Here is a 23626-nt window from a genome sequence, read left to right as displayed (position 1 = left end):
TCTCTAGTTGATTTGAATCCTATCAAGTCTAGGATTAACTTGGCTTTTTAAAAGTGACTAAAGGGAGCTTATAGGACCGTGTTCAGTTTACAGTTCACGTTAAGGCGCGGCAAAAACACCTGCACGGGGAGGCCACTCTCTGGGGCAGGAACAGCCAAGAAGTCCTGTGACTTCCTCTGCATGTCCCAGCCGGCCTCACAGCCTCTCCCCTTGCCCAGGTCATTAGCGGCCATTGCCGGGTCCCAGTGACTCTGCTGGCCCTGTGGCCAGGGCTGTAACCGAGCAAGAACCTGTGTCCTAAATAACTCTCCCTGCAGCTGTGCGTGATTACAATTCTTTCTTGATACAGTCTCTGATTTCCTATCTAAAGGTCAACAACGCAAGAGATTGTGTTTTAGGGACTACCCCATCAGCCAGTATTTAAAAGGGGGTGATTTTATCATTTGGAAAAAGATGGAGCTTTTAGGAACTGGGAAACACAAATTAAAAGCTTGTTTTCCACTCTTGATTTGTATTTTTTGCAGCTTAACAAGAAAGGAAATAAAAAATAGAATACCCTCACTGATCATTCTTCCTAGCTCTTCCTCACTACAAAGAGGTACACTTTGATAAAGCAGTAATTTGAGATGATACAAGTTTGTGTTCTTTCATCTAATGTCACGAATTTAAAAGAAAAAAGAAACTACCTTTTAAGGGCAGCAGAGTTACGTTTTATTATAAAGATGGAGGACCATAATAAAGTTTGGGAAATGGAAAATATTTATTCATGTCTGCCATCCTTACTAAACATATTTAATTTTTGCCTTTTCTCACCTACACTTTGCCCCTGCATCCATGTTTTATGTTTTATATATTTTACATAATAGAACTGTTATTATGATTTTCTACAAACATTCACAGATACAAAAAAAGAAAAAAGTATGCACACTTCTAGCACTCTAAAAACCTCTAGGGGGAAGCAGTTGTGCCTCAACTGATAGAGCATTCCCAGGCAGGGCGGCACTCCTGCGCAGGGCAGCATTCCCAGGCAGGGCGGCACTCCTGCGCGGGGTGACATTCCCTGCATGGGCCGGCACTCCACGTGGTCCAGCTCACTGCGTGGCCAGCTTGCCCTCACCAGAAAGCCCTGGGCATCGAACCCTGGACCTCCTATATGGTAGGTGGGAGCCCAGTTGGTTGAGCCACATCTGTTTCCCTATAAATTTTTTTTTAATCATACAATATAACAACACAATATATTTAGTTCATAGTAATGCAACCATACAATATTTGTCCTTTTGTATCTTGCTTGCTTTGCTCAACCTAATGTCCTCCAGATTCATCCATGTTGTCATATGCTTCACAACTTCATTTCTTCTTACAGCTGCATAATATTCCATCATGTGAATAGACCACAGTTTGTTTATCCATTCTTCTGTTGATGGACACCTGGGTTGTTTCCAACTTTGGCAGTCATGATTAACGCCACTATGAAATCAGTGTGCAGATGTCTGCTCATGACACAGCTCTCAGTTCTTCTGGGTATATACCCAGTAATGGTATTGCAGGGTCATATGGCAACTCTATATTCAACTTCTTCAGGAACTGCCAAACAGTCCTGCACAGTGGCTGTACCATTCTGCATTCCCACCAACAGTGAATAAGTGTTCCTATCTCTCCACAACCTCTCCAACACTTGTAGTTCTCTGTCTTTTCAATAGTGGCCATTCTGATAGGTGTGAAATGATATCTCATTATAGGTTTTTTTGGTTTTTTTTTTAAAGATTTATTTATTTATTTATTCCCCCCACCCCGGGTTGTCTGTTCTCTGTGTCTTTTTGCTGCGTCTTCTTCTTTGTCTGCTTCTGTTGTTGTCAGCAGGACGGGAATCTGTGTTTCATTTTGTTGCATCATCTTGTTGTGTCAGCTCTCTGTGTGTGCGGCGCCATTCCTGGGCAGGCTGCATTTTCTTTTGCGCTGGGCGGCTCTCCTTACGGGGCACACTCCTTGCACATGGGGCTCCCCTACGTGGGAGACACCCCTGCGTGGCACAGCACTCCTTGCCTACATCAGCACTGCATATGGGCCAGCTCCACATGGGTCAAGGAGGCCTGGGGTTTGCATCACGGACCTCCCAAATGGTAGACGGACGCCTTAAGCACTGGGCCAAGTCCACCTCCTCATTATAGTTTTGATTTGCATTTCCCTAATCATTAGTGATGTTGAGCATTTCTTCATGTGTTTTTTTGCCATTTGTATTTCTTCTTTGGATAAATGTCTATTCAAGTCTTTTGCACATTTTTTAATTGGGTCGTTTGTCTTTTTATTGTTGCATTGTAACATCTCTTTATATATCCTGGATATTAAGCCCTTATTGGATATGTGATTTTCAAGTATTTTCCCCTAAGAAGTGTTTGTAAAAGTAACAATAATAACTAAAAAGTGGAATTGGTGTGACTCAAGCAGTCCTCACAAGGAAGGTTCCAGGTTCGGTTCCCATGCCTCCTAAAAAAAAAAAAAAAAGAAAAAGAAAAACAAGCAAACAAATGAAAAAAAACTCAGGGGAGCCAATGTTGCTCAGTGGTTGAGCACCATCTTCCCACATACAAGGTCCCAGGTTCAATCCTTGGCCCTGGTACCTCAAAAAAATAAAAAATAAAAAAAAATAATAAAGAACTTGACAAGCCAGTCCAAATAGGGCATATGTGTGTGTGGGGTTAGGTATACCCTGGGCTTGGTCTGCTTGAGTTTGAATCCTGAGGTGTAATCACATGTAAATTATCTAATCTCTTGATGCCTCAGTTATTTTCAGATTGAAAAGAAGGGTATGTATTTCACTGGGCTGTTGGAAGGAGTAGGCACTGTAAAATGCTTGGCATATACAGAGCTTTCTGTGGAGATAAGCTATTATAGTTATAAAAAGATACAAGTTAGTCAAGGAAGGGAGAACTCTTCCCTTCACGGCTGGGCAGGGGGGCGAGAAGACTTCCTAGAGGGGGCTTAGGGGGTGGGTCTTGCAAGGAGGGCAAGCGCTTGGAAAGTAGAGATGGGCAGGGCTCATTCCCAAAGGTGCAGACACAGAAATGAGAATCTGGAGACTCTACGGTCCTCCTTGCAGAGGGGAACAGAGGAAAACGAGCTGACCACGTGCAGGCCGTCCACGCCCGATTCACAAGTCTTGTCTCTTTCTTCCCCTTTGTGGCCCCGCACATGGTCAGCCCCCCGCTATTTGTTTATCATAACTTCATTTTTTCCTGTGGTCGAATAGTAACCTAGAAGCTGTACAAAAAGGAACTGAAACAACAGCTAGTAGAAAAGCAATGTGGAAAGGCCAAATGCCGGCAGCCACAAACAGGAACGTGGATTTTTTTTTTGGAGATTTATTTTTTTATTTATTTCTCCCCTCTCCCCTGACCCCCCAGCAGTTGTCTGCTCTCTGTGTCCATTTGCTGTGCGTCTTCTGTGACTGCTTCTATCCTTATCAGCGGCACTGGGAATCTTTGTTTCTTTTTGTTGCGTCATCTTGCTGTGTCAGCTCTCCATGTGTGCAGCGCCATTCCTGGGCAGGCTGAACTTTTTTCGCGCTGGGCAGCTCTCCTTACGGGGCACACTCCTTGCGCGTGGGGCTCCCCTACGCGGGGACACCCCTGCGTGGCACGGCACTCCTTGTGCGCATCAGCACTGCGCATGGGCCAGCTCCACACGGTCAAGGAGGCCCAGGGTTTGAACCGTGGACCTCCCATGTGGTAGGCGGACGCCCTATAGGTTGGGCCAAGTCCACTTCCATCTTTTGTCTTTTTAAAAAAAAGATATATAGATGACACAAAATGTTACATTAAAAAATATAAGAGATACCCATATACCCCACCCCCCATCCACCCCCACTCTTCCCACATCAACCTCTTTCATCATTGTGGCACATTCGTTGCATTTAGTGAATACATTTTGGGTTTTTTTGGTTTTTTAAAGATTTATTTTTTATTTATTTCTCTCCCCTTTTCCCCTCCCCCCCTCCCTGTCTGCTTTCTGTGTCCATTTGCTGTTTTCTCCTGTGTCTGCTTGCATTCTTGTTAGCAGCATCAGGAATCTGTGTTTCTTTTTAATTGCATCATCTTGCTGCATCACCTCTCCATGTGTGCAGTGCCACTCCTGGGCAGGCTGTGCTTTTCTCACATGGGGTGGCTCTCCTTGCAGGGCACACTCCTTGTGCTTGGGGCTCCCCTACGCAAGGCACACCCCTGAGTGGACAGCACTCCTTGTGCGCATCAGCACTGCACGTGGGCCAGCTCCACACGAGTCAGGAGGCCCGGGGTTTGAACCTGGACCTCCCATATGGTAGGCAGATGCTCTATCAGTTGAGCCAAATCTGCTTCCCAGTGAATACATTTTGGAATACTGCTGCACCGCATGGATTATAGCTTACATTATAGTTTACACTCTCCCCCAGACCATCCAGTGGGTTATGGCAGTATATATAATGTCCAGCATCTGTCCTGGCTATATTATTCAGGACAACTCCAAGTCCTGAAAATGCCCCCATATCACACCTCTTCTTCCCTTTCCCTGCCCTCAGCTGTATATTCTTTATAATAACACAATGTAAGAAAGCAATATTTTCTGGTTGGATTATTTTTTAAATGTACCAGTAGTTACCACTTTGACTTTAATATGATTAACTTACAACAGAAAAAAGGGGGTAGAATTACTACTACTCAGAAAATATTAGATGAAAAATATATATAGTATGGTATTAGAATGAAGTACCAGAATAAAGCAATGAAGTATTTTATAAATTGAGATTCTCATATAGACTATGCATTCCCATGCACCAATTAATGCACACTTTTTATATAAAGATTTATATGATGCAATAAGATCCATGATTTATATTTAATCCGCTCGCCCTAGCCTGGAACGGCCTAAGACATTTTGTGTATGGACTCTGTCGACTCATTTGTATTTATTTCTCAGAAACACAGTTCCAGAACACAGACTGATTATCTGAAAGCCTGCCTGATAAAGTAAAATAAAAGCAAACAACATTTATAGCTGTTCTGATTCAGCACAATTGGAGTCTCTTTTGGCAAAGAGAGCTAAGTAGTGTTCTGGTACTTCTCAGCCACAGTCAATAGAGAGAGCTTCGGGCTCCTTGTCCAAGTAACCATCTTTGCAAGGACACTTTCTGGAAGAGCTGCCAGGTAATCTGGGTGAAAGGGCCCTAGCAGATGCCCCTCTCAGCACCGCGATGCCTCTGGGCATTTGTTTACAAAATCAAGGCTGACCTGTACTGTTGTACTTTTTAAAATGTAAAATGTATTGTTTATTCATCCATGTTCCTAAAATATTAAATTCCTAAATTTAATATTTTCTTTAAAAAATGATTGCAGAGGGAAGCGGCTGTGGCTCAATCGGCTGGTCTCCCATCTACCGTACGGGAGGCCCTGGTTCGCGTCCTGGGGCCTCCTTGTGAAGGCAGGCTCGCCTGCACACTGTGCAGAGCCACCGGCCCACAAGCACCACAGAGTGCTGCCCGGCTCACAAGCGCCGCAGTGTGCTAACTCCGCAAGATGATGCAACAAAAAAGGGAGACAAGCAAAAATGCAGAACACATAGCAAATGGACACAGAGAGCAGACAGCAAGCGAGCTGCAAGGGGGGGGTTAATAAATAAATGAAAATTTAAAAATACAGACACAGAAGAATGCACAGCAAATGGACACAGAAAGCAGACGGCAAGCAAAAAGCCGCAAGGCGGGGGGATAAAAAAAAATGATTGCAGGAAAAGGATGTAGCTCAAGTGGTTGAACGTCTGCTTCCCACGTAGGAGGTCCCAGGTTCGTTCCCTGGTACCTCCTAAAAACAAACAAACAGGGGGGTGGGGGGGTGGGGTTGAATGGGACCTCACATATATATTTTTAATGTAATATTATTACAAAGTCAATAAAAAATAAAAAAATTAAAAAAAAAAAACAAAAAAAAAAACAAAAAAACAAACAAACAAACAAACAAACAAATGAAAAAAGCAACTCTCACTGGGGAGCAGATGTAGGTCAGTGGTTGAGTGAATACTTCCCCTGTACAACATCCTGGGTTGAATCCCCAGTACCTCCTTTGAAAAAAAAAAGATTGCAAAAGACAGAAGGTCAACATGGCTTTGCTACGAGAACAACTTCTTGCAAGTTAATGAAAACTTAAAATTGCCCCATGCTCCATGCTGCCAGACCACTAGGGGTTGAAGAGTTCTGAGGATGGTAATTTCATCAGAAGACCTAATTTGGTAGTGTGCGTGGATATTAACACGTCACTTTCATATTCTTCCATATCCCTTTATAGCGTCTCCACTACTGAACTTTGCCATTTCTGTTAAAACCAGTCCTTACGGTTGCCTACCCATATGCAACTCCCCGAAGGGGTTGCTCAGCTCCTACCACATTCTGAATACCAGCAGGTTTTTGATCCTTATCTACCCAACCCAAATCTGCATCATGGCATTTCTTTACCCCAGTTCTCCAGCTGCTTTTCTTTTAGGTACCCAATCCTTTGATTTTTCTTCTCAGTCAATATTCCACTTTGAGCATGTAATAGCTGGAGGGCAAAGGACAAATTTTACTAGTCTTTTGTATCCTGCAAAGAAAATCAGGTCTGTACATCACCAAAAGAAAGAAAGATAACTGAAGTAAATACCATTGGATGGCATCTTCCCTTGGTATTATACATCATTACAATATTCTTTCAACTCTCTTCTCTTAAACTCTATTTCCCTCTTCTACCTTCTTTTATCCATCTATAATTTTTCCCTCCTTCCATATTTGACATCTTCCAGGAAGATGACACGTGCGAAACTTTATCTGTGCCCTTGTTTTCTAACCTTATCTAAATGTGTAAAATTCCTTCCCAATGGGACAATGTCACAAAATATTGGAATGCTAGATATTTACATATTAGAAATATGGTGGGAAGAGGACTTGGCCCAGTGGATAGGGCGTCTGCCTACCACATGGGAGGTCCACGGTTCAAACCCTGGGCCTCCTTGACCCGTGTGCAGCTGGCCCATGCACAGTGCTGATGCGCACAAGGAGTGCTGTGCCATGCAGGAGTGTCCCCTGCGTAGGGGAGCCCCACACGCAAGGAGTGCGCCCTGTAAGGAAAGCTGCCCAGCGTGAAACAAAGTTCAGCCTGCCCAGGAATGGCACCGCACACACGGAGAGCTGACGCAGCAAGATGACGCAACAAAAAGAAACACAGATTCCTGTGCCGCTGACAACAACAGAAGCAGACAAAAGAAGAACACGCAGCAAATTGACACAGAGAACAGACAACTGGGGCGGGGGGGAGGGGAGAGAAAGAAATAAAAAATAAATCTTAAAAAAAAAAAATGGTGGTATGTCAGTTTGAGATTATTTATGAATTCCAAAAAGAAAGATTATGTTTAGAAACTCATCTGTTCCTCTGGGTATGATACCCTTTGACTGTATTAGATTCAGCTGAGATGACTTTGATTAAATTATGTTAAGATTAGGGCTTTGATTCGACCACATCAGTAGGGTGTAACTCACTTTAAGTCCCTACCCCTTTGGTGGGCTATATAAACAGACACTCAGTCAAGAAGACACACAGAAGACGGCACAGGAAGAAAGAGAGCTCCACAGACATGGAAGAAGAGAGAACTTGGTCATTTCGATCCTGCCATGTGACAGAAAAGAAAAGGCTCAAACAGCTAAAGCCCCAGAGAGAGCTGAACCATTTGCCTGATATTTTGCAGCAGAAGAGACCAGAGCCCTGAGCAGCTGAGAAGGCCCAGAAGGAAACAAGCCCTCCCGCCTACAGCTGAGATCGGAAGAAGATGGCCCCCTGAACCTGAAAAGGAAGAGGAAGACTGAACCCTTACAGGGACCAGCAACCATCTTGCTTCAACACGGGGCAACAGACTTTGGTGAGAAAATACCTCTTAGGGCACCTTGAGTTGGACTCTTTAGGGCCTTTTAACTGTAAGCTTTTACTCCCAAATAAATACCCTTTATAAAAGTCAACAAATTTCTGGTACTTTGCATTAGCATCCCTTTGGCTGACTAATACAGGTGGGGAAAAAAAAATTATTGAGTCAAGGAATACATAGTTAGCAAGAACAAGTATATGAAGAATTTTTAAAATAGTACTCAAATGCACCTCCATTTTAATAAGTTCTTCCATATGCATAAAGTAGAACAAAGTGAATTGAAGTCCACAAGCCATTCAAACTATACAGATTCCATATAAACTACTGATATCAATGTAGGAAGGAAAGATACAAGAAGGAAAAAGACAACTTATATCACAGGACTCATGGGCCATCAAACCTATGGTCTGCCCTAGCATCCAGAAGTTTTCACAGCCTGCTGCAGAGTCATCCTAAAATTACTAGCAAGAGGGAAGTGGATGTGACTCAAGCAACTGAGCTCCCACCTACCAAATGGGAGGTCTGTGGTTCGGTTCCTGGAGCCTCCTAAAGAAGACAGAGAGCTGGCGAGACAGGCAGGTGCAGTAAGTTGATACAACAAGATGACACAACAAGAGAAACAAGAAGAAAAACATAATGAAAGACACAACAAAGCAGGGAGCAGAGGTTCCCCATGCCTCCTAAAGAGGACAAGCAAGACAGCAAGCTGACACGATGGGCAGGTGCAGTAAATGACGCAACAAGATGATGTAACAAGAGACAAAAGAAGAAAAACATAATGAGAGACACAACAACAAAGCAGGGAACAGAGGTGGCTCAAGCTATTAGGTACCTCCCTCCCACATAGGAGGTCCGGGGTTCAGTTCCTAAAGAAACAAGGAAGATGAACAGACACAGCAAGTGCAGATAATGAGGGGGTGGGGAGAGATAAATAAATAAATATTTAAAATTACTAGCAAAAAAGAACTATACTAGAATGATTTTTATGGCTAAATTGACTCCAAGTCATAATTATTCTCAGAAAAATCCCATCTATATAATATAGGCCAAAAAACACAGCCACAACTGGATGCTTCATTTCTTGATCCATTCTGAACTCCCATGCTGCGTGTTTGCTGGCTCTCTTTCAGTCAGATAACACTGTTTGAGGTAGAGATGTTTCAGTTTTACCATCCTCTCAAACATTTCTTTACACTGAGATAACAAGGTTCTTCCTCCACTCCTCCAGCAGGGAAAGTTATTTCTATTTTCCCCGATGACCTTTTCTCTGCCCTGCTGTTAGAATACATCTTCTGGTAGAGAGGAAAGGAATTGACACCAGGGTTGAGAGACAAGTTGCTCAGGTTTCTTTTTTTTTTTTAAAGGTTTATTTTATTTCTTTATCCCCCCACCCCTCTTTGCTACTCTCTTTGTCCGTTTGCCATGTGCTCTTTCTGTGTCTGCTTGTATTCTCACCAGGCGGCTCTGGGAACCGATCCCGAGAACTTCCAGAGTGGGAGAGAGGAAATCTTTCTCTTGTGCCGCCTCAGCTCCCTGTTCTGCTACATCTTCTCATTGTCTCTCTTCCGTGTCTCTTGTTGCGTCATCTTGCTGCGCCAGCTCTCTGCGTCGGCTGGCACTCCTGAGCGGGGTGGCATTCCTGCGTGGGGGGGTGGCACTCCTCGTGGGCCAGCACTCTGTGTGGGCCGGCACTCCGTGTGGGCCAGCTCGCCACGTGGACCAGCTTGCCTTTTACCAGGAGGCCCTGGGCATCAAACCCTAGACCCTGCATATGGTAGATGGGAGCCCAACTGCTTGAGCCACATCCATTCCCTTGGGTTTCTTTATTAACATTTCTGAGGAGAAAGGATGAGGGGTGGCAGCGTCTTTCTGGGAATTCTCTTCAGTCGACGTCTGGGAAGACTCCCGGGTCCAGGCTGAGGCAAGCCTCTGTGTTGGGTCTGTGGAGGTCCAGTCACAGCTCCAGAGTCCTCCTGGGTCCTGGGCTGGACTGGGAAGTTAATGCTCAAGGCCCTCAAACTACTGCATGGCAGTCTGGAAAGAAACTACAGCCCAGAGTCAGAAAAACCTAAACTCCTACTCGGTATTGTACTATTAATTTGAAACAAAATGAAGGAATAAAACTTCTGCAGGTACCAAGCTTCATACATTTGGACCTTGGCTTGTAAAAGTAAAAAAATCTGCTTAGTTTTTCTTTACTCAACACTGAGCCTTTTATTTTAATCACTTTAAAATATAGAGAGATGGAGATTTAGGAACTTTAGGGGGAAAAAAAAAAACTATTAATCCTTCTAGATTAATATTGGTCAGACATGGCATCCAGATGCAGGGCATTTAGTGGTCTCAACACCCGATTCCTTTCAAGTTAACAAATGGACCTAAGTACGTTTTCAGTCTGCTAGGCTGCTAAAAGCAGTATACCACAAATGGGTTGGCTTTTATGATGGGGATTTATTTGCTTACAAGCTTACAGTTCTGAGGCTGTGAAAATGTCCAAACCCAAGCATCACCAAGATGATACCTTCTTCCTGAAGACCAGAGCTGGCAGTGATCTGGACCCCTCTGTCACATGGCAAAGCACATGGTGGCAGCAGCTGGTCTCTCCCTTCTCTCCCTGTTTTTTGCTTCCAGCTTCTGGCTTCCACGGCTTTCTCTCTCTCTCATGTGTGTGTGAGTTTCCTACAGACCTCAAAAGAATGAGGCAGCTTTGTCCAACCTTGAAATTCATTCACGTCTTAAAAACAAAACAAAAAGCTTGGGAAGCGGACTTGGCCCAGTGGTTAGGGCGTCCATCTACCACATGGGAGGTCCACGGTTCAAACCCCGGGCCTCCTTGACCCGTGTGGAGCTGGCCCATGCGCAGTGCTGAGGCACGCAAGGAGTGCCCTGCCACGCAGGGGTGTCCCTGCAAAGGGGAGCCCCATGCGCAAGGAGTGCGCCCCGTAAGGAGAGCTGCCCAGCGTGAAAGAAAGTGCAGCCTGCCCAGGGATGGCGCCGCACACATGGAGAGCTGACACAGCAAGATGACACAACATCAACAAAAAAAGAAACACAGATTCCCGTGCCGCTGACAACAACAGAAGCGGACATAAAGAACATGCAGCAAATGGACACAGAGAACAGACAACTGGGGTCGGGGGGGAAGGGGAGAGAAATAAGTAAAATAAATCTTAAAAAAAAAAAAGCTTATGCTTCCATAAGAAGTAACTCCACGTCCTTTAAAGTTTTATCACAAGAGGGCAGCAATTCAGTCACATCTGCAGGTTTCTCTTCTAATTCCAGTTATTTCCACCACATCTGCAGTTACTTCCTCCACTGAAGTCTTGCACCCCTCAAAGTCATCCATGAGTGTTGGAATCAACTTCTTCTAAATCCCTGTTAATGTGGATATTTTTACCTCCGCTCATGAATCATGAATGTTCTTAATGGCATCTAGAATTGTGAATCCTTTTCAGCAGGTTCTTTTTTTTGAGGTAGCAGGGGCCAGGGATTGAAGCTGGTGCTCAACCACTGAGCCACACTGGCTACCCTGAGTTAGTTTTTTTGTTGTTTGTTTTTGTTTTTTTCAGGAGGCACCAGGAACTGAGCCTGGGACCTCCCATGTGGGAGGTGGGAGCTCAACAACTTGAGCCACATCCGCTCCCCTCCAGCAGGTTTTAATTAACTTTGCCCAGACCCATAAGTGGAATCACTATCTACGGCAGCTATAGCCTTATGAAATGTATTTCTTAACTAACAAGACTTGTAAGTCAAAATGACTCCTTGATCCATGGGCTGCAGAACGGATGGATTAGCAGGCATAAAAACAATGTGCCTCTTGTTGTTCCTGCCAGCAGAACTCTTGGGTGACAAGGTGCATTGCCAATGAACAGTCATCTTTTCATAGGAAACTTTTTTTTTCTGAGTGGTAGGTCTCAACAGTGGGCTTCAAATATTCAGTAAACCATGTTGTTAACAGACGTGTTGTCTCTGCGCTTTGTTGTCCCGTATATAGAGCACAGGTGGAGTAGATTTAGCATAATTCTTAAGGGCCCTTGGAGTTTGGGGCTGGTAAGCAAGCACTGGCTTCAACTTAAAGTTACCAGCTGCATTAGCCCCTAACAAGAGCGTCAACCTCTCCTTTGAAGCTCTGAAGCCAGACAGTACCTTCTCCTCCCCTAGTTAGGAAAGCCCTAGATGGCAACGTCTCCCAATAGAAGGCTGTTTGCCTACACTGAAGATCTGTTGTTTAGGGTAGCCACCTAAATGATATTAGCTATTAATAGATTTTCAGGATAACTTGCAGCAGCTTCTACATCAGTATTTGCCACTGTATCTTGCACTTTTATGTTTTGGAGTTGGCTTCTTTCATTAAACCTCATGAACCAACCTCTGCCACCTTCAAACTTTTCTTCTTCCGCTTCTTCACCTCTCTCAGCCTTCCTAGAATTGAAGAGAGTCAGGGCGTTGCTCTGGATTAGGCTTTAGCAATAAGGCTGTTTTGCTGTCTTATCATTTGTGTGTTCACTGGAGTAGCACTTTTCATTTCCTTCAAGAAATTTCCTTCTTTTTTTTTAAAGATTTGCTTTATTTATTTCTCCCCACCCTTTCGCTGTTTGCACTTGCTGCATCTGTTTGTCTTCTTTGTTTCTTTTTTTTAAACATTCATTTATTCAATTATTTCTATCCCCTTCCGCCCCCCACCCCAGTTGTCTGTTCTCTGTGTCTATTTGCTGCGTGTTCTTCTTTGTCCGCTTCTGTTGTTGTCAGTGGCATGGCAATCTGTGTTTCTTTTTTTTTTTTTTTTTTTAAAGATTTATTTATTTATTTAATTTCCCCCCCTCCCCTGGTTGTCTGTTCTTGGTGTCTATTTGCTGCGTCTTGTTTCTTTGTCCGCTTCTGTTGTTGTCAGCGGCATGGGAAGTGTGGGTGGCGCCATTTCTGGGCAGGCTGCTCTTTCTTTTTCACGCTGGGCGGCTCTCCTCACGGGCGCACTCCTTGCGCGTGGGGGCCACGCGGGGGACACCCTTGCGTGGCATGGCACTCCTTGCGCGCATCAGCGCTGCGCCTGGCCATCTCCACACGGGTCAAGGAGGCCCGGGGTTTGAACCGCGGACCTCCCATATGGTAGACGGACGCCCTAACCACTGGGCCAAAGTCCGTTTCCCTCTGTGTTTCTTTTTGTTGCATCATCTTGTTGTGTCAGCTCTCCGTGTGTGAAGCACCATTCCTGGGCAGGCTGCTCTTTCTTTCACACTGGGTGACTCTCCTTATGGGGCGCACTCCTTGTGCGTAGGGCTCCCCCATGCAGGGGACACCCCTGCCTGGCACGGCACTCCTTGCGTGCATCAGCATTGTGTGTGGGCCCACTCCACATCAGCCAAGGAGGCCTGGGGTTTGAACTGCAGACCTCCCATGTGGTAGACGGACACCCTAACCACTGGGCCAAGTCCACTTCCCCTTCTTTGTTTCTTTAGAAGGCACCAGGAGCTGAACCCGAGACCTCTGATACAGAAGAGAGGTACCTAATCACTTGAGCCATCTCTGCTCCCTGCCTTGTTGTGTCTCTCATTATGATTTTACTTTACATGTCTCTTGTTGCATCATCTTGTCACATCAATTTGCCACGCCTGCCTGACGTACCAGCTCACTGTCTTTTTTTTTTTAGGAGGCACTGGGAACTTTCACCTGAACACTTAGAGGCCACTGCAGGGTTACTGGATTATTCATTGGCCTAATTTCAATACAGTTTTGTCTCAGGAAATAGGAAGGCTAGAAGGGAGGGAGGGAGGTAGAGAGAGAGAGGAAGAGAGAGGGCGAGAGATGGGGAGCGGCCTTTTGGTACAGCAATCAGAACACACTCATCATTATCGATTAAGTTTGCTGTCTTACATGGCATGGTTCATGACACCCCAAAACAATTACAATAGTAACATCAAAGATTACTAATCACAGATCACCATAACAGATATAATAATAATGAAAAGTTAGAAGCATTGCGAGAATTACTAAAATGTGATACAGCGAGCACATGCTGTTGGAAAAACGACCCCAACAGACTTGCTTGATGCAGAGTTGTCACAAAGCTTCAGTTTGTAAAATACCAGTATTTGCAAACTGCAATAAGATAAAGTGCAATACATGGTATGCCTGTAGACACAGGGGCTCATTTAGTCCTCAGGACAGCTTTGTGGGGTTATCTCATCTTCCACTGAACAGCTAAGGAGACAGCTAGCCTGTGGGCCATACCACAGTCACTGCTGGTGCTCAGAGACTAGCACACAGCCTGGTCCACTGCAGGGGCTCTGTTCATATTTTCTGAAAAGATAAAAAATAATGGATAAAACAAATAAAAGATAAAGAATACACTCCAGTGTAAGTGGAAAATGAGAGAAGAGAAGACATCCAGGAGGGCTCCAGGTTTCTAGATTGTGTGATGGGGTCGTGTCATTTACAGGGCAAAGTAAGTCCACAGGATGAGCCGGTGCGGGTGGGCTAGCAACAGGGTGAAGCACTGGGTTGGGCAGACACGGAGCTGAGAGCTCAGCGCTGCTGCCACTTTGGGTCTGCTGCTCAGGAGGCAGGTGTGGGTCAGATGGCTCTTGATGCAGGAGCCGTCAGTACATAGGCGGTAAACTGACCCCGAGGGTGTGGAGATTACCCAGGAAAGCGTGTTGAGTGGGAAGAGAAGCCCAGGGCAGAGCCTTTAGCGAGTTCGACATCTAATGGGGGAAGCGGAGGCAGCTCAACAGATAGAGCGTCTGTCTACCATATGGAGGGTCCAGGGTTCGATCCCCAGGGCCTCCTGACCCGTGTGGTGAGCTGGCCCATGCACAGTGCTGCGTGCACAAGGAGTGCCATGCCACACAAGGGCGCCCCCGCATAGGGGAGCCACACGCACAAGGAGCGCGCCCCGCAAGGAGAGCCACCCCGCCCAGGTGTGCTCTCCTATTTGCCTCAGTCCCTGCCTCTCCCTATTGTATCCCTGACAACTGAGGCTTGTGAGAGTATTCACCATCTCACCTGCATTATTGCTTTTCTTTTAGTAGAGTTAAGAGAAAAGGGAGAGATTTCTGAAGTTCAGGTTTCTATCAGAAATGGGAAAACAAAGCATAGACTGAGAAGGTCATGCATTTCTTGAAAAATGGGAGGGAGCATATTCCTTAGTTGACAAGAAGACTGTTCCCGTATTTCACACAATTGCCTTCTCTGGCTAGGAGGTTTGTAAGAATGGGGAATTCAAGGTGGAGGTGGGTCTCCTCACCCCCTTCTGCCATCATCCACATGGCAGCGACCCCAAAGCCAGCGTAGGACCAAGGAGGGGGCCCCCAACCCGCAGCGTCGTCACTAGTGCCTGCCGCCCCCTCTCGCCACCGCCTCCCACCCACCCAGCCTGGGTCGTGATTCCCCACAACTCGCAGAGCTGTGCAGGATGTCCCTGGGGCCTTGTGACTTCACAGAAGACACCCTCAGTCTTCTTTCCTGGGGAAGAGGGGTCACCTACAATGAGGATGAGGCGATTTGATGCAGATCTCAAAATATTTTGAACAGTCAAAAAATTTTTGAAAAAAAAGGTCCTTGGATAATCGGCTCTCCTTGCCTGTGACCTGGACCCAGTGACTTGATTCCAACAAGTGGAATGTGACAGGTGACGGGACGGGCTTCCATTTTGCTAGCAGACTCGATTGCCTTCTTGGCTTGCAGGTTGGTGCAGGTGCGAGTGCACGTGGCAAGGGGCGGCAGCTGGTAGGGGACCGAGGCCCTCAGCCAACAGCATGGGGAACTGAATCCTGCCAAAATCACCGGAGCCTGGGAAAGGACCTTTTCCCAGTTGAGCCTTCGGATGCAACCTAGATCTCGTGGAACCCTAAAGCGGAAGAACCGGCTAAGCTGAGTCCAGATTCCTGACCTGCAGAAACTGGGTGATGCTAAACATGGGTTGTTTCAAGCAGCTAAGTTTTGGGGTGATTTTTAAGTGCTAACACATAACTATTAATAATACAGGCCTACTCAGAGACACCACGGGCTCAGTTTCAGACCAACGCAATAAAGTGAACATCACAATAAAGGGATTTCCATAATTCTTTTGGTTTTCCAGGGCATATAAAAGTTATGTTTACACTAGGCTGTACTCTACTGACTGTGCAGTAGCGTGGTCTAAAAAAACAATACACATACCTTAATTAAAATGTGACATAGAGACACAACATGAGATTATGCTCTTGGAAAAATGGCACCGATAGACTTGCTCAAGCAGTAACCACCAACATTCCATTTGTAAAAGAAATACAAGATATCTGCAAAGCACAATAAAAGGAAGTATGTCTGTACACCATTTTATTTTGAGTTTCAATGAGGGAGTGGTCATTGGTTTCAAATGCCGCCAAAAGGTTGAGCAAGAGGAGAACTGAAACAAAGGTCTGCCAGAGTTATTACAAAGAGAAGGCAGGGGGACTGGGCAGAACAGATTCAGTGCAGAGCTGTGGAAAGGGACCTGGCTGGAGGCATGGAAGTAGAGACAGGAAATAAGGGCGATTGTTTTTAAGGAGTTACCTATATTACTTGCACAAGTTATCTGCATTCTTTCCTGTGAAATGGAGATAAATGGAATAGCGAGTGGGTCAGAGAGGGTTTATTCTTTTGCATTTTTAAAATAGGAACTATTTAAAATAGGAAATAAATCTTTTTTTAAAAATTTGCTTTAAAAAAAAGACAGACTGTTTTTCTTTGACACTGACCAAAGCTTTGTTAATGTTACAAAATGTTAATATTAGGCAAAAAAAAAAAACAACCAAAGCAAACTATGGACAGTAGTATGTAGTAATATGTTAATAACCTTCCAGTAAGGGTAAGAAAAAGGAAATATACTAAGGGAAGAAACTAGACACAAGATACTACATATTGCTTGACTCCATCTATACAAAATATAAATACAAATAAATTAGAAAGAGAAACAGAAAAGCAGCTAGGTATGGCAGGAGAAGCATAGAGAGATTGAGAGGTGCTTAGTAAGAGGTAGAGCTTTATTTGTTTTATTACTATTGAAATAATGAAAATGCTCTAATATTAATTGAAGTGATGAATGCACAACCATGTGATTATACCAAATACCACGAGTGTACATTTGGATGGATTGTATGCTTTATTAATATGCATCAATAAACTGATCTTTTTCAATTGAAAGGGAAAAAAAGGAAAGAAGGTTATGGCTGGAGGGGCATGCGGCAGGAGGAGAAGACAGGGTCCCCTCAGGCCATGGGGAGGAGTGTGGCCTTTACTCTGGGTGTAAGGGGACTCCTGTGGTAGGTTTTAGGAAGACCTGTGCAGGAGCAGACGTAGCTCAGTGGTTGAGCACCTGCTTCCCATGTCTGAGGTCCTGGGTTCAATCCCCAGTACCTCCTAAAAAAAAAACAAAAGAAAACCTGCAATTGTTGTATAACAAAGAATTTGGCTGGCCATTGTCCCTTGTTCCTAGAAGATACCCTCAAAATCTCTAGAATTTCCTCTAATAGGGGTATCTTTGCTATTTGCAAAGAGGATAACTCAGCGTGGGTCCTTTGGTAGTCTGAGGGTGGAAGCTGGTCACCCCAGTGAGACCGACCATATGATGAGAGGCATCAACCCAACCTCCAGGGAGGGGACGGTGCTGGAGGCTGAGTTCAGCTATGTGGGTTTTGATTTAGTCCATCATACCTAAGTCATGAAAGCCCAATAAAACTCACGAAACAGAGAATGTCTACAAATCAACTCCAAAAGAAAAGAGAGAGCGAGAGAGACATGAATGGGTATTCAAAGAAGAGCTCCACTTATTTATTTATTTATTTATTTTGCTCTGTCAACTTCTTTAATGTTGTTTAGTTGGATAAAACAAAAACTATTACCTTATGCTGAAACTGATAATTTTTCTCTCATTAATAGAGCTTATACTATTGTTAAAATACTAAAAACCCTTATCTCTCATTTAGCTTGACTTTTTTTTGTTTTATTTATTTTTTCAATTGTATTTTTTTTAAGAGACATAGATCACAAAAAAATGTTACATTAAAAAATATAAGGGGTTCCCATATACCCCACATCCCACCCCACCCCACTCCTCCCACATCAAGAACCTCTCTCATCAGTGAGGCACATTCATTGCATTTGGTGAATACATTTTGGAGCACTGCTGCACTGCATGGATAATAGTTTATATTGTAGTTAACACTCTCCCCCCAGGTACAGGTGCTTCTGAGGGCTCCAGGGACACACAGGTTCCATGGTCATGGCAGGTGGCTCTGGAGTTCAGTGCCTTGCCAGTGGACCCTACTTTGGAATTTGTGTTCCTGAGTGTGATGGAGTTGGACTCAGATGTCACCTTTCCACACATGCCTCTTCTGTCACTTTTACTGACCCTGTGGTTGGTGCTGGGGTTGGTGTATACTCCGGAGACTTAAATCTCTGGACTGGCCATATGCCAGCTGGGTCCTGAGCCTCAGCAGAGTTGTAACTCCTACTCTCCGGTTTGTTGGTCTTACCCAGGTCAGCTAACAGGGAGGTGAAGATGGTCAACCACCACACCAGGAAACCGAGAGAGCCTACAACTACATGCAAGAGAGTTGCATCCATCAACCATGTGGGATCTAAGCCCCCTATCAATATAGAGGTCAAGTGGATACCACCATCCATTGATTTATTAACAGATAAAAGATCCTCAACCTCAGGAAAAAGCAAATTAGACCTCAAAGAGATATCATTTACATCCACTAAATTGGCAAAAACTAAGTGGAGGGAACTGGATGTGGCTCAAGTGATTGAGCTCCTGCCTACCACATGGGATGTCCTGGGTTTTGTTCCCAGTGCCTTCTGGAAAAGGCAAGCAAGACAGCGAGCTGCCATGACAGGCTGGTAAGGTGGGCCGATGCAACAAGATGATGCAACAAGTAGGCACAAAAGAAGGAACAACAAAGCAGGGAGCGGAGGTGGCTGAAGCAACTGAATTCCTCTCGCCCACATGGGAGGTCCCAAGTTTGGTTCCCGGTGCCACCTAAAGAAAAGACAAGGGAAGCGAACTTGGCCCAGTGGTTAGGGCGTCTGTCCACCACATGGGAGGTCCGCGGTTCAAACCCCGGGCCTCCTTGACCCGTGTGGAGCTGGCCCATGTGCAGTGCTGATGCGTGCAAGGAGTGCCCTGCCACGCAGGGGTGTCCCCTCATAGGGGTGTCCCCCGCGTAGGGGAGCCCCACGCGCAAGGAGTGCACCCGTAGGGAGAGCCGCCCAGCGCGAAAGAAAAGTGCAGCCTGCCCAGGAATGGCGCCGCCCACACTTCCCGTGCCACTGATGACAACAGAAGCGGACAAAGAAACAAGACGCAGCAAACAGACACAGAGAACAGACAACGGGGGGTGGGGGGGAATTAAATAAATAAATAAATCTTTAAAAATAAATAAATAAATAAAGAGAAGACCAGCAGACACAGAGCACATAGCAAATGGACACAGAGCACACAGCAAATGGACACAGAGGGCAGACAGCAAGTGCGAACAACAGGGTGGAGGGGGAAATAAATAAATACAATTAATCTTAAAAGGAAAAACTAAGTGGGAGAGGATGGGGATCCCCAGTAGGGGTTAAATTGGTACAATGCTTTGGGAAACAACTGACATTTATCTTGTATTTTTGTACAAATTACCTCATCCTACAAACTTCCAGTTTTTAATAATAATCATAGCATACATTTACAGAGTACTTGCCAAGTTTTACAAACTTTATGTAAGAGTGGGTGTTCAATAAAGGCTGAGTGAAGGAACGAGCGTTTCGAAGGTGCACGCAAGCAGAGAAGAGAGCCTGCTTCTCTGACAGAACTCATTGTGTGTGGCTGGAAGCTGCCCCTAAAGCAAGAGTGGCCCTGAGTCTCCCTGCTACAATAAGGGGACCCTCGGGGAAGCCAGGACTCTGAAACGGCCTGGGTCCTTCTGGCCGGCAGCCCGGCACAACTCAGCAAAGGGGCTTCCGCCTTCTTTCTGATCATTCTGGCTTCTGAAAAACTAGAGGTGGAAAGAGAGTTGGCGCCACCTGGAGGGTAAATGTGGGCAATTGGGAGCTCTGAGGAAGACTGGGAGAATCATTAGAACAAAACTTTAGTTCTTTTAGCTTGTTTTGGGGTGGGTCCATATTAACAATCCCGACTTTATTTCAAATTGAATTTGAATTGAGATCATTGTAGATTCCCATGCTAGTGTAGGAAATAATGCAGGGAGATCTTTTGTATCCTCTGAGCAGTTTCCCCAAGGTTAACATCTTACAAAACTATAATATATAGATCAGTGGAATGGAATGGAGAGTCCAGAAATAAACCCACGCATTTATGGTCAATTGATTTTTAACAATGGAGTCAAAACCATTCAATGAGAAAGGAACAGTCTTTTCAATGGATGGTGCTAGGACAATGGGTTTGGAAAAGAATGAAGTTGGACCTCTAATGCAGACCACATACAATATTTACTTCAAAAAGGCTCAAAAACCTAAACGTAAAGGCAAAACTATAAAACTCTTGGAGCAAAAGATAGCGAGAACTTCATGACCTTGGAGTAAGCCATGGTTTCTTACATATGACACCAAACCGCACAACCAACCAAAAAAAAAATTAGATAATTGAATTTCACCCAAATTAAAAGCTTTTGTGCTTCAAAGGACACTCTCTAGAAAGTGATGACAACCCATAGAATGGGAGAACACATCTGGAAATAGGGTCTAGTGCTCAGGATAAAGACCTCTTACAACTCGACAATAAAGAGACAAAATAAGCCATTTTAAAATGGACAAAGTATGAACACTTTTCCAAAGAAGATACACAGGGAAGCTTACTTGGCCCAGTGGTGAGGGCGTCCGTCTACCACATGGGAGGTCCCGGTTCAAACCCCGGGCCTCCTTGACCCGTGTGGAGCTGGCCCACGCGCAGTGCTGATGCGCACAAGGAGTGCCGTGCCACGCAGGGGTGTCCCCACTAGGGGAGCCCCACACGCAAGGAGTGCACCCCATAAGGAAAGCCACCCAGTGTGAAAGAAAGTGCAGCCTGCCCAGGAATGGCGCTGCACACACGGAGAGCTGACACAGCAAGATGACACAACAAAAAGAGACACAGATTCCCATGCTGCTGACAGCAGAAGCAGACAAAGAACACACAGCAAATAGGCACACAGAACAGACAACGGGGGGAGAGGGGAAAGGGAGAAAAATTTTTAAAAATAAAAAATTTTAAAAAAAGAAGATATACAAATGGCCAATAAGCACATGCGAGATGCTCAACATCATTATAGCCACTAGGGAGATGCAAATCAAAACCATAACAAGACACCACTAGATGGGCCATAACAAGTGTTAGTGAGGATGCAGAGAACTGGACCCTTCCTACACTGCCGGCTGCGAACGCGAATTGGTGCAGCCACCCTGGAAAAACCTTTGGCAGTTCCTCAAAAAATTAAACAGTTACTTCATGAACCAGCAACATTACTCGGAGGCATATACCAAAGTGAAAACCTAAGTTCACCCCAAAACTTGTACACGTATGTTTATAGCAGCATTATTCATAACATCCCCAAAGTGAGAACAGCCCAAATGTCCATCACCCGAAGAATGGATAAACGAAATGTGGTCTAACCCCACAATGAAGACTATTCGATGTCTTAGTCTGCTGAGGCTTTGCTGCGGCAATAACAAACCACCACAAACTAGACGGCTTAAGATGACAGAAATGTACTGTCTCACAGATCTGGAGGCTGGAAGCCCAACATCTGTAGGGGAGAGTCCTTCCCTTGCCTCTTAGCTTCAGGCGGGCTGCTGGCAATCCTTGCCTCAGTCAGCACATGACATTCCCTCTGAATGTCTGTCTGTCTGCGTCCAAGTCTCTCCTTCTCAGAAGGGCACTGGCCGTATTGGATTGACTCACCGGTTTGGCCTCACTTTAACCATTAACATCTCCAAAGACCCTATTTCCAAATAAGGTCACACAGGACCGCAGGACCGGGGGTTAGGATTTGAACGTATCTTTTGGAGAGATGCAAGTCAATTCATAATATTAAGCCATAAAAAGGAATGTAGGGGAGCAGGTGTGGCTCAGTGGTTGAGTACCTGCTTCCCACATACAAGGTCCTGGGTTCAATCAAGGTCCTAAAAAAAAAAAAATGTAGCACTGATTCATGCTACAGCATGGATGAACCTTGAAATCATGCTCAGTGAAAGAAGCCAGACCCGCTAAAGACCACATACTGTAAGATTCCATTTATAGGAAATGTCCAGAATAGGCAAATCCAGAGACAAAAAGTATATTAGTGGGTGCCTAGGGCTCAGGGAGGGGGGGGGGGCTGAGGAGTGACTGCAAATGGGCACAGGGTTTCTTTTGGGGGCGCTGAAAGTCTTCTGGAATTCGATAGTGATGATGGTTGCTCAAGTCTGTGAATATGCTAAAAACCACCAAACTGTACCCTTAAAAAAGGTGAATTTTATGGCATGTGAATCATATCTCCAAAAAGCCACAAAACTGTAGCATGCTATCACAAACAAAACGATAGGAGAATATCACATTGATCCGACTGGCCTATCTTATTCAGGTTTTCCCAGTTTCACTTGTACTTCCAGTTCTAATAATCTGTGTTTCTACAAAAGACTCAGGAGTTATCATGGTGAATGTACATTTTAAAAAAAAAACAAAAAACCTTAACTTACATATAAGCCTCTAATAAGAGTTGGAGGCACAAGGCAAAATTCTCCTTTTCAGAAAAGTATTGTAAAAATTGCCCTTGATATATAGGTTTATAGAATTAATATCACAACATAAATTGATATTTTAACCCAACAGAATTCATCTGTATTTTACCATCTTAATAAAAAAATTCAATACTCAGGGTTTTTTTTTCCTGTTGGTAACCATAAAGCATTTCTATTTCACCTTGATTATAAACACTTTTACATCCAACTTTTCTCTTTTAACCTCATATTTATTTTAAGATGTTGTCCTCAGAAATATCCCTATTAAATGATGCAGAATATTTCATCCACTGGATGTGCCAATACCGTAATTTCCTTACTTACGGACATATAGGGTGTTCTATCTTGCCGCAAACTGCTGCAGTGAGCAACTTTATCTTCTTTTGGATGATTTCCTCCGGATAAGGGGTGGGGTTACTTGTTAAAGGTTTTGAACCTCATTTTGTCTCTAGGCCATTTCCTTTTCCAGCAAAACCTGCTCTCCTGCTGCCCACCTCCCTTTCCCCCCAGCCTCAGCCCCCGCAAAGCCCAATCCACAAGGCTGTCCCCTCCTCCAGCATTTCCGACGCACGCACCCCGCTTTGCTGTCACCCCCCTCCGCCTGCGGGCCTCTGCTCCAGCTCCTGGTCTCTCCTCCCCACCTCCTCCTCCTTCCAGCTTGGCTGCGGGGCGCCCACTCCCCAGGCGCGCTGGTGCCACGCGTGGCAGCGCTTGGGCCCTCCCGACTCGGCTGGCCGCTGCGAATGCACTTTGGCATGCTGGCACTCACGGTCCTTACCTTAGCTGCAGGGTGTCCCGAGTAGGTTTCCAGGAAGATAAACCCTGGGTGATGTGTCATTTTTCCTGTCCCATCCCTTCCCACCCCCAGCGCTAGGAGGCGCGCGTAGCTGGCGCTCCGTAAATACCTAGTATTCAGACAGACACTGAAGTTTCCTGTTGATGTTTACTTATTTTTTTCTTTTTTTGTTATTAATTATTTTTATGTTTATTT

At 45.0% G+C, this 23626-nt stretch overlaps 1 protein-coding gene across 3 annotated transcripts in view; it reads right to left on the bottom strand.

The window, feature by feature from the left end:
- Positions 1–23509, bottom strand: part of CNBP (CCHC-type zinc finger nucleic acid binding protein) — a 55927-nt gene extending 32418 nt beyond the window's left edge. For 2 of the 3 annotated variants that reach the window (XM_058288164.2, XM_071212257.1), the window contains exon 1: positions 23414–23509. The gene's annotated coding sequence lies outside the window, so the exon portion shown is untranslated. The remainder of the gene's footprint in view (positions 1–23413) is intronic. The other variant, XM_071212254.1, reaches the window with a different exon arrangement.
- Between the last annotated feature and the right edge of the window lie 117 nt (positions 23510–23626).

The sequence above is a fragment of the Dasypus novemcinctus genome, chromosome 26 (genome assembly GCF_030445035.2).
Source record: "Dasypus novemcinctus isolate mDasNov1 chromosome 26, mDasNov1.1.hap2, whole genome shotgun sequence".
Taxonomy (NCBI): Eukaryota; Metazoa; Chordata; class Mammalia; order Cingulata; family Dasypodidae; genus Dasypus; species Dasypus novemcinctus.
Note: the sequence above shows the minus strand (reverse complement) of the source record. Positions and strands in the feature narration are given on the sequence as shown.